Source organism: Ostrea edulis, chromosome 1, assembly GCF_947568905.1.
Source record: "Ostrea edulis chromosome 1, xbOstEdul1.1, whole genome shotgun sequence".
Lineage (NCBI taxonomy): Eukaryota > Metazoa > Mollusca > Bivalvia > Ostreida > Ostreidae > Ostrea > Ostrea edulis.
The window spans coordinates 64,489,234-64,505,544 of record NC_079164.1 but is presented as its reverse complement, the minus strand read 5'-3'; the positions used below and the strand labels follow the sequence as shown (position 1 = coordinate 64,505,544).

The window sequence follows — 16,311 nt, the reverse complement described above, 5'->3', positions numbered from 1 at the left end:
TTCGGGCAAACAAAGAACAAGGTACGATTGCGTACATAAAATGGCCCCCCAAAAGTCTCCAATTTATATGTGTCTTGAATCAAGCTTGATCTGTGTTTTGAATAAGTTAGATACATGCCAAGTATACTATCTCAACTTAAATCAAAGTTATTTCTTATTGTATCGCATTATTACGTCATGAATAAGAGTTCTTCCCGCCATTTTTCAAAAAGAGCTTGATAACTGTTAAATTTCATCCAGATTATTGCTTAGGAAAAGGTGTGCCCATCCGTCGAGCAAAATGAAATTAATATATATTGTGTATTAAGAGAAGATGAAAAATGTGTTTGAATATAAATTTGCTCGACACATGGGCTGTATGTTTTCTTAAAAGAAAACCCCCTGAATTTATGAAAATTTTCATTGATTTTTGCATTTTTGGGGCAATTTTATGCCAACTTCACGCTCCTGTCATACAACACAAAGCAATTTTGGATCAAATTAAATGTAGTTTGGATTTCCTTATGTATTCCTTATTTGAATGCCAGATTTTGGGACTCCTACTGAAATCATCTATTTTCTGGGCCAGATGACTATAGAAAATGTCTCTACTTCTTTACACCATCTGAATGAGCCATTGAGTAAGGGGTGAAGTGGCGCAATAATTTCTCCTCTTTATCTAGCATATCATTCGAGTCCAAGGTCATGAGGTCCACTGAATGTGGTCCAAATTCTTTTTGAACAATATCCCAGATATCAGGAGACAACTTGGAGTGATAGTTTTCTAGACTCTGCATCAGCAGGGTTGTGAATAAATGGAATATATTGTACTTTTAGGTCAATATTCTTCTCTCTGGTAATTCCAAACATCATTTTTTAAAATTTACTCAGTTCTGAGCATTTACAACCTTCACCTTCCCAAGCAGCAACAACAGCCTGATTGTCAACGTATGCATCAACCCCATGGTTTTCTAAATCTTGCCTCATAAGATAGATTGTGTGATAGAGAGCTTCTGCTTGTTTTAAGTGAATATGACGTTTTTCATTCTCCCTAAAGAAATCTCCCAGTGCTTTCTCATTTCCAATTATCCCTCCGCAAAGAAATCTTGTGGTATCAGTAGCCAACTTTATTTGAAGGTGTTTTTTCTGTCTCCAAGGGACACAACCCTCCCAATTATCTAAGAATTCCTAGTACTTTATTTCATCTCTGAGATCTTTTGCGATTCGAAGATTTACTATTCTTGCTTTCCAAACTTATAGCTTTGTCGATTTCACTGATAAAAAAGTTTTGCTGCATGGACCGCAAGCATAAACGAGATACATTTCCCGCATACTTTTGCAGGGTGAGTAGATTTATGTCTTACTTTTCAAGAATGCCGTTCCTCAAAGCTGCAAAGGTAGCTTTTTTCTCTTTTGGAATCAAAAATGTCTGTCTTACCTAGTCTATCACTAACCCTAAAAACTTCAAAGAATGACTAGGTTGGAATAGCTACTTTTTCAAACCTACAAAATATCCTCATTTGATTAAGGTTTTGCAGACAATGTAGAGCGCTCTTTCTGCCAATTCTTGGTTTGAGAAACCCTTTAGAGATAATGTTCCAATCAATATATCGTCTATGTACTGTAAACACGATATACCAAGACTTCTAATGTAACTTTGTGCTACTAAACATGTAGTGTAATATGTATGCGCTTGCTCTAAAGCCAAACGGGATGGTATTGTATACGAAATACCAACCGGAAAACTGGACTCCGAAGTACCTCCTAGAGTTTTCTGAGTAGCCTGATGTATCATCGATTGTAGTCATACAAGACCCATATGGTACAATTCTAGGTACATCTTTTAAAGTATCCAATACAAATTGTAGATCTTTGTTCCACGGGTTTAGGTAATGCTCGTCGTGGCAGAGCTTGGGTTTCGATGGCTCTACCTTTAGGGGCATTACCAAAAAAGGTGGCTCTACTTCCCCCACCTTTCCCCACACTGACATAGACCCATTTTCAACCCTCTCTGACAAGGACCTGATAATGAAGTTTGAAGCATTACATAAGAAGATAGGTAGGGGTAAATTACTGTCATATGCTTTCCCTTTGTAATTTCCCTTGAAATGTTTGCAATAATCATTCCCATCTACCCCATATTTCAGCCACCCCAAAACGTCTTCACTAGCCTCTAAATATTCCCAATGCCTATGTAAGTTACCAACCACGTAAAAATCAAGGTCTCTGAAAGCTAGGTCACCGAGTTTGAAAGCCTTCCCCATTGTAACATCTTGAGCACTTGCACACATGGACAGGGACTCGAGAGGTTTTCCTCTGTATGACACCCACTTAAAATCTCTGGAGTTTTCCTCCAAGCTGGAAGGATCATATTCCATCTCCAATACGGGACTTTCGAGATACGGATCCACTCTGACTTTTATCGCGCGCTGAACGTAATTGTAGGACATGTCACTTCCGGATTACAATAACAGCTAAGTAAACAAACATGGAATATTTCAACTGCTATCAATTCCTTGCATTTAAATGTTATCTTTGAAAGAAAGGAATCACTACAACCATTTTATAGAAAAATACAATTGATTAAATTATGCGAGTCGGCGCGGGAAATAAATCTAGGGAATATCTTGAAGATATCGGTAAAACTTCACGCCTTGCATCCAATGGTACGCGTCTAAATGCGCCTTTTCCCTTCCATCTAATTTACACCCAGGTACTAAGCACCAATAATGACTTGGATCGTCATCGTGGGACTGCGCATAGCTCTTTACGGACCGTCTGTTAGCGAAACACCATATGTATCGATGTCAACTTTGCCCTACAATTGGTTATTATCACGTGACCGTGGTGTATAAACGTCAAATATAATCGGTCATTCCGGCATATCCGAAAGTTCCGTATTCTCACTGTGGGATGTCAGGGCAAAATGTTTGTCTTTTAAAATTCGATGAGGTTATGCTATAATACAATAAAGAGATTTCAACAGTCAAAGGAATTTAAATAAGTTGAAGAGGAAAACACTCCTGCCACATGTGACTTGGTAAGCCACTGGGGTTAGTACCCCTGTGAAAGAAACCAGATGTGTGGTAAATAGAATTACCCCAATTTGACTAAGGACTAAAAATGTAATAAGCTACCTGCTGAAAGAACACTTAAAGGCCGGAAGTAACCTAGAAAAATTTACACCCCTACAGCAATTAAGCATATATGGCAAGAGGGCAGGGCTTAGCAGTGTTATCAGAATAAGCAGCAGTCTGATGCTTGACTCTACATGTGCTCTGTAGCAGACGATATTTTGAAGAGGGAGACTGGCATGATTTATCAAAATAAACTAAAGTTTTCCCGCATTTTTCTACCACTCTGCTCGATCTGTGAGGCACTGAAAGGATATGTTTTTACTTTAACAAAACTTCACCCTAGGAACTACAAAATTAATTCATCATTGTTTTATCCATGTCTTATAAAACATGTAGTTTTTTTGATAATATACACAAATATTGGTATATTTTATATACTAATACTTATGATTTTCCTCTTGGTACCTTTCAATTATGAGAAGAATTTGGGGGAAATTGTAGCTGTGCAATGGAGGACATGTGCATTGAAGGATCATTAAGAAACACTTTGTCCATTATGATATTTGGAGACCTACTATCTGTGATTGTCTCTTTTGACATGTAAGAGTCCAGATTGAGAGTAATTTTAGAGTGATGGTTGAACAATTGGACATATTTGTCATCATTGATGATAGACAATGGGAGTTACACAACTGGCCTAGGAGATTGTTGCTTAATCAGAAAAACACCATGCTTGACATTTTTCGAGAAAAGGTACCAGCAATCCTGCAAAACTCTGAAACAGCGATCAGGCTGAATAGTCCTAATGAGTTATTTTTATAAGTTAACCAATTTTTTTTAAAGGAATGTGATTATATATAATTAAAAAATAAAATCTGGAATAACCAATGATATATGAGTAAGTACTTTTTTTCCACGTTGTACAGTGATTTGATTACATGTTTCCTTTGGTGCAATCCCTCTTATCTAGAATTAGACATGCATGCTCGTGCAATATGTGAGTCAACATCCGGTGTAAACAGTAACAAAAGATAATCACACCCACAAACTGCCAATCTCTAGTTTGAAATACAAATTTAGCCCTGCTTCAGATTTTTGAGGCCATAATTAAAACTTCATGAGAATTTATATCTAAAATAGATATGGCCAATATATACACAGTTATGAGGGGAACAAGCATACCCATTTTAAAATTTCAGTACAACAGCTTAATCTTTATTTTTGCAAAATAAGTGCTGCAATCTGAATGTGACCAGAAAATTCATATATTCCACCATTTTCACCGATTGGCTGCTTTTATACCCAACTGCTGGCCTTTAAAATGAAATGATTGATTGATGTTTTCCGCCACACTCAACAATTTTTCAGTTATCTGGTGGCTCCAAGTGTTTTATTGGTGGAAGAGAGAACCAAGATACAATGTACCTGGGAAGAGACCACCGACCTTCCGAAAATAAACTGGGAAACTTTCTCACTTACCGGCGCAAGCGGGATTCGAACCCGCGCCGCACCGACATAGGCGAGAGGCTGTCTGATTTTGAGCGTGATGCTCTTACCACTCGGTCACGGAGGCCCTAAACAATAGCAAGTAAATATAATACTAATATCCCAATTCCATTAAATCTAATCTTTTTTGCCAGAAAATTTAGGGCAATCACGAACATGACCTGATTCATTACAGAAAAAACATGGGCCCTTTTTCTTACTTTCGGTCCTGTGTTCCCCTACGTATTTACCGGTGCTACCAAAATTTTCATGACCCATAGATGAGCTACCAAATGGGAGAAAAGGAGGGGTATATAAAGGGTAACACTGGGAAGCAAGAGGGGAATAAGGTACAAAGTTTACAGGCTTTTTTCTCATCCTTACTTTCTTTATCTTTCATACTTTCTTTCTTACTACATGATTTCATCCATTCTGCCACGCTCGAAGCAATTTTCCTATCATCACTGGACCCCAACAATTTCAAACATAGTGCACATAGATCATGGTGCTCTTCATATTGCCGACAAGCAATTAGTGATTTTTTGAAAAAAAATCTTTGTCAGGGTGGTTTCCTACAGACGTACTATCAACAAAGGCCTCTAAAGCTGCGATGAGAACCCCAGGGGAGACTAGTTTTGGTCTAGAAGCTAATGTTCCTACATTCCTTAAGGCATTTTCCACACTTTGCTTGTGTTGAGTTGCTAGATTCTCTTCAAGTTTTTTTTCCATTCTACTCTCCAACGATCCTGTTTCCCGATACTGTGGAGGGTTGACTGTCGTCCCTGATACCAGCTGAATAGGCTCTGAACTAAGTCTGTCCTGTGTCTCTTTCAACAAGCTTCCTTTTGGAGCACCAACATTATTCGCCTGGAATATATAGTATAGATTTATATACCCAATTCATTCATGTAATGCGTATACATCTTATGAAATATGAAAATACACCTGAATGAACTATACCTCATTGATAGGTTAGCATACCTGAAGTATTGTTAAATGCAAGGGGTGGATTCCATTCTCTGCATTGGCTGGTTTTCCTGCCAGAGTCAAAACATTGGTCAACTCATCTCCTGTCAAATTTTTGAATTCATGCTGTAGGTCTTCTAACTTATAGCGCTTCAGCGGGTGGTCTTTTTTCAGCCTGGCGAACTGAGTAGGCGTGGGTGCGACTTTTAAGTTCCATCATCACAAGCATGATGCTCATTCCCAGTAAGGGGTGTTTTTCTTATAGTACCACTGCCATTTCCTGTAATATGATACATCGAAATGTAAATCGCACAATGAAAACGCCCCGGCGTGTTAAGATCACTTGGAGTCGAGCCAAGCTGCACCATGTCAACTCTGGCTAGGATGACCTTCACCCTGCCACTAAACGTGCATGTCAAAGCATCGTGCAATGAAAATTAAAATGTTCAATGAAATTATTTTTACTTCATTATCATAAAACAGATAAACTAGTAAAAATTAATATCTTCTGCTGAAAACAGAGCAAGATGTAGTTATCAAATATTTCAACCTCACGAAACGACATATTTATATATATAGTAGGTCCTGTTCCATGACCTTCACATCATAAGATTTAGAAATTCATTTCAAAATTAAGAATTATCTCCCTCATGCATAACTCTGATCCTTAGACGAATTTTGCTCCAGTCTTTGGCACTCTGGTTTTCCTTTTAGCTCTTACAAGTTTATTGTTATTTTGGATTTCCAAAATTTAGGCTTGAGTATCACTGAAGAGACATTATTTGTCGAAATGCGCATCTGGTGCATCAAAATTGGTACCTTATAAGTTTTAAATTACGATTCCTGGGTCGAGGACTCTGGTGGTGGATTGTTAGTCCCGAAAGGTCTCTGCAGCCCAGTAGCTACATGTAAGTACTTCGTTATTAGCTTGAAAATACGGATGTATATTTAATTGCTGTGATAAGATTTAGAAATTCATTTCAAAATTAATTATTATCTCCCTCATGCATAGCTCTGATACTTAGACGAATTTGGCTCCAGTCTTTGGCACTCTGGTTTTCCTTTTAACTCTTACAAGTTTATTGTTATTTCGGATTTCCAAAATTTCGGCTTGAGCATCACTGAAGAGACACCATTTGTCGAAATGCGTATCTGATGCATCACAATTCGTACCGTATAAGTTTTACATCTTAATGTTGAAGAAAAAGTCACTGCGATTCAACAAAACGTAATATATAATACAAATACTCCATTCAGCTCACCATGCTGCACGAGTACATAGGAATAATGAACATATAACAATACGATGGTGACACACAATCACTACATCCTGCCCATGACTCACCTTCAATGTCCGACACAAAACTTGAGCTCCCGCAGGAGTTCAAATAAGTGATTCAACAACTACTAATAGTCTCCACCGGGCTAACTAAAATAAATGTAGCCTCCGGCCGCACCTCCTGGTTACTAACATTAAACTTTTCAAAAACTGACCAAGAGAAAGGAAAATATACTCACGCTCGAAGCTGCTGCAGAAAAACGCGTGCACTCAGTAGCATGCTTCTTCAGAAAGTGTACATTCCCGTAATCTCACGCGTGATCTCACTTAACATATACTCTGTTCAATTGAGAGTTTTACAAACGTTATTTGAAGAAGCCACAGCTAGTCTATACTTGGATTTTTCAACACCTGAATATAGACTGAACTCTGTGATTATGGATGTTGCCAATTACAGACTCTTTAAACCAGCACGGGTCATGGATGATATTCCTTCCAAATCATGCCGTCTACTCAAATTTACAAACAAAGGAATATATGCCGTCAACCTGAGCAACATTCTTCGTCAAAAAAGGGTTCAGTCGTGTATTCAACTTATTTCAAGTTCAAGTCTACACCCTGTATTTCCTGCAACTATACTTAAAACATTTTCGTTATGTAATCTTTTTTGTTTGTTTTACGTTATATGGCATAATAGATTTAGATTTTCGAAAACAGTACATTATGTCAACTGTAACTGTACATTAAGTTGAAAAAAAAAACCCACCAACTATCGATTCTTAACTTAATGTACGGCTACAGGTAACTTAATGTACAGGTACAGGTAACTTCATGAACAGGTTTTAAATGCTGAAAGCAAAATACAGTGAAAGCTTTTTTTCTGCAATGAAAAAGAGCAAATTTTGGATTTAATTCACAGTTCAAACATTTGTAATAAACGAAACGTCTCATAATATTCACACACAATGTATAGGTAATGGATCCATTCCATAAATATTGGAAATATATCCATTAAATTGTTCTTTTTTTAAATCAAAATTTGAACGAGAATGACATGTTTCTTGAAGAAATGTTGATCTCATTACTATTAGATACATTGCGAACAGAATCATCCGGGTTAGAATAGGTCCTCAGTACCCCTTGCTTGTCATAAAAGGCGACTAAAGGGACGGTCCTTCGGATGAGACCGCAAAAACCGAGGTCCCGAGTCACAGCAGGTGTGGCACGATAAAAATCCCTCCCTGCTCAAAAGCCGTAAGCGCCGAGCATACGCCTAAATTTTGCAGCCTTTCACCGGCAGTGGTGACGTCTCCATATGAGTGAAAGATTCTCGAGAGGGACGTTAAACAATATTTAATCAATCAGGACAGAAACTATTTTTCATTCTTTTCACATCATCCGAATCCGACACATTTCCAAGAATACGTTCGGCAACAAAATAACTCATGGTTTTGTTCAATTCCTCATCTGACATTTCTGTGATGCTTTTCCTTGATATGAAAGTCTCTGTTCCTGTTGCTTTGTTTTTCCTGTCTTCTTGCCACTGTTTTGATAGATTAATGGCCAATTTTGAGAGGGCCTCTTCACTAATTCATTCAATTCTGCTTGTTTAAATGGTTTTGGAAATCGCTCTACACTCTCCATCTGATGATGACATGTTCACTATGACAGTTTGCATGGAAAGTAGTCAGAAATCAAGTGAGCTACCATCTAAATATAAATTTACTTGGCACTGTCCATTAAGTTGAACAATACACCTTTATTTTTACCCCTTTGTGGTTGTATTTTGAAATGTCACTCAGTTTCCAGAAAATCAATTCAGTGCGTTATATAATAACCATCACCTGGGACAGTCTATTGAGTTAACAATAGAGAAAATCCTTTCAGTAGGATAAAGTCCTCAAACTGTCCATTCTTTGAGAGAAAAGAACTATTTTCGGGCCTCGAACAGTTCTTTCTCTCACAGAAGTAATGGTTATCTTCTAGCACCCAAGTAATATTCACATTATCAAATAGATGGGCGGTCCTTCAGTCACGATTGCGCGGAGCGCACGAGTAGTGAGAGAAGGACCTCCCATGTCTTTGATAATGTGAATTTTACGAGGATGCTAGAAGATGACCGACTTGTCACATATTTCAAAAGCTTCTCATTTTACATTTATTGAACCATACATTCAATACAATGGTAGATTGCCATATACCATCGTCGGACGATGCATGTGTATGTAAAATTTAATACGCTTTACCCGTAAAACAGCAAAACTAACTTAACGAAAACTGATTACCCCTGTCATTATCAATCACATATTGGTGGCTTCATAAATAATTTTTCAGGAATTTAATTCTATACATGTATTTGCACAAATGTTTTAAGAAAACACGTATAACACAAATATTAAAGTAGGAAAAGGATTAAAGACTTGCATTAGCAAACTCTTTATAAAATGAGAGAGAGAGAGAGAGAGAGAGAGAGAGAGAGAGAGAGAGAGAGAGAGAGAGAACTATTTAACATTACTGACTGAAAAAACGGTCACAGGTATGTGTATATCTGTTGTATAACACTTCCTGTCTGCTTCAACGCCCCAGACATCAATCGGCGCACGCTTTACCCGTGAAACAGCAAAAGTAACTTCACGAAAACTGATTATCCATGTCTTGTTTCTATTGTGTAATTCTGATGTTAGTACCGCCCATGCGATAACAAGGTGGGAGGAGCTCGTTTTATCACATATGCGATAACAAGACCCTGTTGATGATTAAGAGATACAGTTCCCGAGTCTCTCAGAAGCTGTGGTTCTATTACATCTTTTAAATCAGCATATTTGCAGCATTATTACTCAAATAAGTGATATATAGATATGATGTATATGTTTATCCCCCCCCCCCCCCCAGTGATATCGTGTGTATATTTTATGTATATATTTTATATTATGTTATCTATTTTTCTATTCTTTCATTTATCTGTCTGTGAATATGTTTTATACAGGACCACAATGTAAACTAGTCATTTGTACTAATTGTGCTATCCTGTCTAAATAAAAGAATTTATTATTCCTGAACAACAAAAGAAAATCACTGTAAATATGTGACAATGGACAGTTTTCGGACATTCTCCTCAACTTCTAATACTGCATCCACACTTTTTAATCATAAACAAAATTTGCAGTGCCTAGATATAGACCATCTCATATGTAATCCACCAACGTGTTCTTATTCTTCATCTTCTTTCAACTATAGAGTCCAGCTGGACATGTCATTACTGGTGATGTTGATATAGTTGAAAATGAGGACCTCAAATCACTTATTCTAAAAGGTCCCAAATACAGAGAACCTCGGTCTTTCAATTGGCGACAGAACTTCATCTTTATTATGAATTATGTCGAAGATTATGCCAGACGATGGGCTTAATATGAAAAGATGAACTTGATAAATTGTCAGAATGGGTTAAAAGCATAAGAGGAATATTAAAATCCCGCATTTGACATATTAAAACAAAAGTACATAACATCTATCATTCTGTGTTTAGTAAACCAGAAATGATAAAAGAATTAGATAGGTTACATGAGGAATATGTTTTGGTTCCAGCTGACAAAGCTTGTAACAACATTGTCTTTGTAAGGCTCATTATTACAACTGTACTTTAAACGAACTTGGTATTAATTCCACTTTAAGTAATCGTACTTATACTCCAACTGCCCTTTCAAAAGATGAAATTCTTCAAAACCATGCTTCAGTTTTAGACTTTAATATCCCAGTCAATGGGTTGAATGAATATGAGTTACCGTACCTATACTGGATTCCTAAACTACATAAAACCCTTACAAAGATACATTGCTGCAAACAGTAAGTGCTCTACAAAGCCCCTATCTTTGCTCATGAAGAAAATATTAACAGCTGTGAAGGAGAAACATCAAACTTACTGTATGACTATATATGTCAGCAGTGGTGTTAATCAAATGTGGATTCTAAAACATTCTAAATAACTTTTAGTAAACTTGAAATAGCAAACCTTTCCTCAAATCAATACCTATGACTTTTCAACACTTTACACAACCATTCCTCACGATAAATTAAAGACTAGACTTTTTGACATCATAGACAGTTGCTTCTTCAACAAAAATGGAAAACGAAAATATTCATATCTAGTGATCAGTCATCCAAAAACTTGCTTTGTTAAACACCACTCTGATTCCACGCACAAGTACTCTGAAGTTGAAATAAAAAATATACTAGAGTTCCTCATTGACAATATCTTCGTGGTCTTTGGTGATCAGGTCATATAACAGTCTGTTGGAATTCCCATGGGCACGAATTGTGCTTCTTTGTTAGCTGACCAGTTTCTATATTCAGATGAAGCAGAATTTATTCAAAAACTTCTACGTGAGAAGGAAAAATCTCTTGTAGCCTTCAATGAGACATTTAGATATATCGAAGGCGTTTTATCTATTACATAATGTAACAATGATAATCTTCATTCATATGTCGATTCGATATATCCATGTGAACTGGAAATAAAAGACACCAAAGGGTCGTCCACTTCTGCTTCATGCTTATTGAAAATAGATATTAACGGCAAACTAACAACTCAACTTTATGATAAACGGGATGATTTCAGCTTCTCCACTGTCAATTTCCCTTTTCATAGAATACTAGTTAAAGCCAAAAATGGGGTTAATGAAAAAGTTGAAATTTAGACTTAGCCGAAAATTCGTATCATTAATGTACATCACATTTGTTATATCGATGAAAGGTGAAGATAACGAACAGTGATCAATATCATAAGTCGTATAAGCAATACAAAATAGAGAGTTGGGCAAACACGGACCCCTTGACATACCAGAGGTGGGATCAGGTGCCTAGGAGGAGTAAGCATCCCCTGTCGACCGGTCACACCCGCCGTTAGCTCTCTATATTGATCACGTAAACGGAGTTATCCGTAGTCAAAATCAGTGTGCGAAGAACGGCCTAACAATCGGTATAAAACAAGTCAGACAGCATTTGACACAATGATAGGTTGTATTGGCAAACCATATCATTATAACGACCATAGAATTTGCGAAATGCTGACTTTAAACGAGACTGTTAAAACCCATGCACCATCAAACTTGTTTGTCAGTAGCTTGCCTCGATTCAAAAACTTATCATGCGCAGAACAAGATCTTGCATATCGAATCGGTTGAGAGATATAGTAAACTACATACACAGGTGATAATAGAATACTGCTACATACATCTCATTCATTTTTTTTTTTTTTTTTTTTTTTTGTTGCTTTTGTTTTTAGATTTCTTCCATGAGCGATTACGAATCGGAATCGCTTTGCGAACCATGTGTTATCTTTGAGTGTAATAATAACTGTTTTCTCCGGAATGCATTGTTTGACATAATCTAAAAATATCGTAGAGAAGTTGTCCGTCGGCTGGTTTATGCTATGAGATTCCAATATCATTGAAGTTCAATCAATATTTTTGAACTAATAAGCATATTTAAATTTTGAAAAATCAGCTTTATTATATATCGATATATATTGATGATATGCTCGATTTAAATCAATACTGGTTTGATATAAATGTATGTACCTTATGATTACTTACACTATTTTCAACTTAAATAGTTCACGAGTCAAACACAGTGAAATCGTCAGTGATCTTGCCTTGACCATAAACTGAGAATAGACTCGGGTCAACATTTTGGTCACACCACTTTGATTTCACGCACAAGTACTTTGAAGTTGAAATAAAAAATATGCTGGAGTTTCTCATTGACAATACCTTCGTAGTGTTTGGTGATCAAGTCTTCTAACAGTCTATTGGAATTTGTTATTTGTCATTTGTTAGCTAACCTGTTTATATATTCTTATGAAGTAGAGTTTATTCAAATGTTTCTACATGAGAAGAAAAAAATCTCTAGCTGTAGCCTTCAACTCGACATTTAGATATACCATCGACGTTTTATCTATACTGTAGATTGATAAGTTTCATTCATATGTCGATTCGATATATCCCTGTGAACTTGAGATAAAAGACAGAGTCCTCTACATCTGCTTCGTACTTAGATATTTTATTGAAACCGAATATTAACGACAAACTACAATGTAGCAACAGCTTTCCCATTGTAAACTTCCCATATCATCTATGTAGAAATATTCCATTATTACATGCATATGGTGTTTTTATTATGACGTCTCCATATGAGTGAAAACAATATGCATCCATCGATCCTTATATATCTCTCAACTGATTCAATACGCAAGAGCTCCTATCATTGGGTCCAATGCTGTCTGACGTGTTTTATACCGGTTGTTAGGTCGTTCTTGGCACACTGATTTTGACTTCGGATGTGTTTACCTGATCAAGACATAGAGCCCATGACGGGTGTGACCGGTCGACAGGGGATGCTAACTCTCACTGGCCCTTGATCCCACCTCTGGTATGTCCAGGGGTCCGTGTTTGTCGTACTCTTAATTTTATATTCTTTGTAGGAGTTACGAGATTGATCACTGTTTGTCATTTAAACCTTTTTATCACAAGAAGCAAATATCTTTCTGTGACCTTCAAACTCGACATTAGATACAATGACGACGTTTTGTTTATATCCCAGTTAATGGAACACGGACATGAATTACCTTACCTATAATACATTCCTTCAAAGCAAGTCCGTCCATGGCTTTTATTTACAATCTTGTGTATAGGAGGAGTAAGCATCCCTTGTAGACTGGTCACACCCATCGCGATCCCTATATCTTTATCAGGTAAACGGAGTATTCATAGTCACAATCAGTGTGTAAAGAACGGCCTAACAATTGGTATGAAACACGTCAGACAGATGGTATTGGTTAACGGCCAAACAATTTGCGAAATGATGACTTTAAACGGGCCTATTGACACTCCTGTAACATCAACGTATTGGTCAGTAGCCTTTCTCGATTTAAAAACTGATCATACATAGAACAATATCTTGCGTATCGAATCAGTTGAGAAACGTAAACACCATTAATGCAGGTGATAGGGGAATATTGATACATTAATATCGGGTCCGTGTTTGTACTCTTAATTTAGTATTCTTTATATGAATTATGAAATTGATCACTGTTCGTTATCTTCACGTGTTCATTCTCCATAAATGATTCTGAGGCTTAAATTTGCTGTATGACTCATAAGTAATACACAGAGGTTAAGACACAAGCCCCCTTTTCATCCCATTTACCTAAATTATTCTCACTGATTGAAATGTCTTATCAAATATTATTAATACTAATATTATATACATGAAAAGAAGCTCCTGAGTTTTTGTGCATTGCCGCGCAAGATACTAAAACTGTGTAGGTACTTTTTCAATACTATTCTATTGGCTCAAAATATGTCATATGTTTGTTACTGAACTCTATCCTGTAGATAGTTTATGTCAATTGAACTTTAGAAAGGGTTTGGGAAGGATTATACTTTGTTGTGGTTAATTTCAAAATCAAAACGCTATATAAATATTTAATGGAAGGCATGCGTTTATCGTTTCTATTTCATCAACCCCTAGACCTGTAATGCCTATTAAATACAAGCTTAAATTGTATAGGCTTGTAACTAATTCAAATGTTGTAAACTCGTTCATTTAGTTCATACAAACAGATCACGGATCTTGAATACGTCTACATTTAATCAATGCGCTATTTTGTATAATTTAATGTCTTTGCTCAAAAACTAAATCTATACCCCCTCTTTTTATGTTCCATCTTAAAAATTGTAACTTATCTACAGTTTTCAGTCAATGAAAACTAGTGGGTTTTATATATATATATATATATATATATATATATATATATATATTGGTGGGGATTTTAAATCATATTCTCTTAATTCGTCATATAGAATAACTTTTTCCGTTTTTCTAGTGCAAAAAAGTCAGTATTTTTTCCTAATCTACGTTTATTAAACGTTATAAAATATATGTTGTTATATGTATGTATAGATTCAATGTACATTTTGTAATGAGTGATTTTTAGGAGTAAACTCAGATGACCTACATGTATAATTGCAATTGTTCTACGTGCGTTAACAATTTAAAAAATTTCATTTCTTCTCAGAAATAATTCGTTATGTTTGTAAAATGTATCCATTTTCTTTTTCACAACGAAGAATTTGAGTAAAGCTTGTGTGTTCATTTAAAGTAGTGTGAAATCACAGATCGCTAGTCCAGCAGCGATGAATCTCCGATTTTAAACACACATTCAATTAGACATGATTGAGAAACGAACTGTATATTAAATTTCAGATTTTAAAATTGATGCCTGACTCAATGCTCTAGAGTTTTGAATTAAAACAAATCAAACGTAAGACCAGGGACGTATAAACAAGTATATACATCCCCGGAAAGACTGAATTATTTGAAAAATCCAATATGATCAAAAACATAACATTCTGTGTTATATTTAGGACGACAATGTTTACTTTGTGTACATGCCCTGGTTCACACGCGATGGTTCCTCGAGGCGGTTACGTAATTGCAAACAAAAACAAACCCCGCGGTGTATGTAAGATGCGTGTAGTTAATGACTGAGTTATTCTATGCTTGAAGGTTTGTTTCTTCAATTAAATATATCGTTGTTTTAATAACAAACGTAGAAGAGATAACCTTTTCCTCTTTTTTTCTTTGGAACGATTGTTTATATTAAAGCTATTAAATAATAAAAAAAAGAAAGTTGTCGATAGATGATTTTTAAAGGAACCATAGATCACGTTAAAACCTTATTTTAAAAGTATATTAGCATTTCATGAAGTCAGATTTATCATTTAAAGCAAGTTTATTTAAGTTATACGCATATTTTCCCCCTTCACCTACCTAATGATACGGTTACCTGTTTGTGGGTCAAGCTTTTTACTCATATATAACACAACACTCGAGCAAAATATTATGTTTATGAGATCAATAAGATGTTAAGAAACAACTTTTCCAGCGAAAGCCATATCGAAATATTTACTGTTTTTGAGTTATAAAGCGAAAACTTTGAAGATCCCCAGATCCCTAATTTAAGGGACCAGCCCCTTTGTAGGGATATCAAAAGAAAGCTCTTAACATTTTGCACAACTTTTGTTCTACACGTCTTAACAAAATATTTTTAGTTTAAAACATACAAAGGAAAATATGTGTAATTTTTTGCTCCTTTAGGCGTCCTAATTTTTTAACCCTGTCAACCACCATTTCGAACGCTGTAATCAAAAAACGATGTGCACAACTCCAATGCTCCTACTTTTCATTTTCAGTGCATTTTCTGCTCAAGCTTATACAGTCTCGGAGCCTTTGTCTGGAAACCAAAGCCCCTAAAATTTCATTCAAAGGGGAATAACTCGTGAACAGAAGGGGAATTTCTGAAATGTAGTACATGATTTTAAAATTGTTCTGTAAAGTTTATAAACCCTGAAAATTTGAGCAAAATCCATGCAGAAATGAGCGAGATATGAAGCTTCAAAGTTAGCGTCTAGGAAAAAGAAGAAGAAAAGAATAATAAGAATAATCTTAACCAGCACAATCAGTAGA

At 36.0% G+C, this 16,311-nt stretch overlaps 1 protein-coding gene across 1 annotated transcript in view; it reads left to right on the top strand.

The window, feature by feature from the left end:
* LOC125647156 (beta-1,4-galactosyltransferase 1-like) overlaps nucleotides 1-16,311 on the top strand; it is a 94,198-nt gene that overhangs the window by 36,319 nt on the left and 41,568 nt on the right. The window lies entirely within an intron of this gene.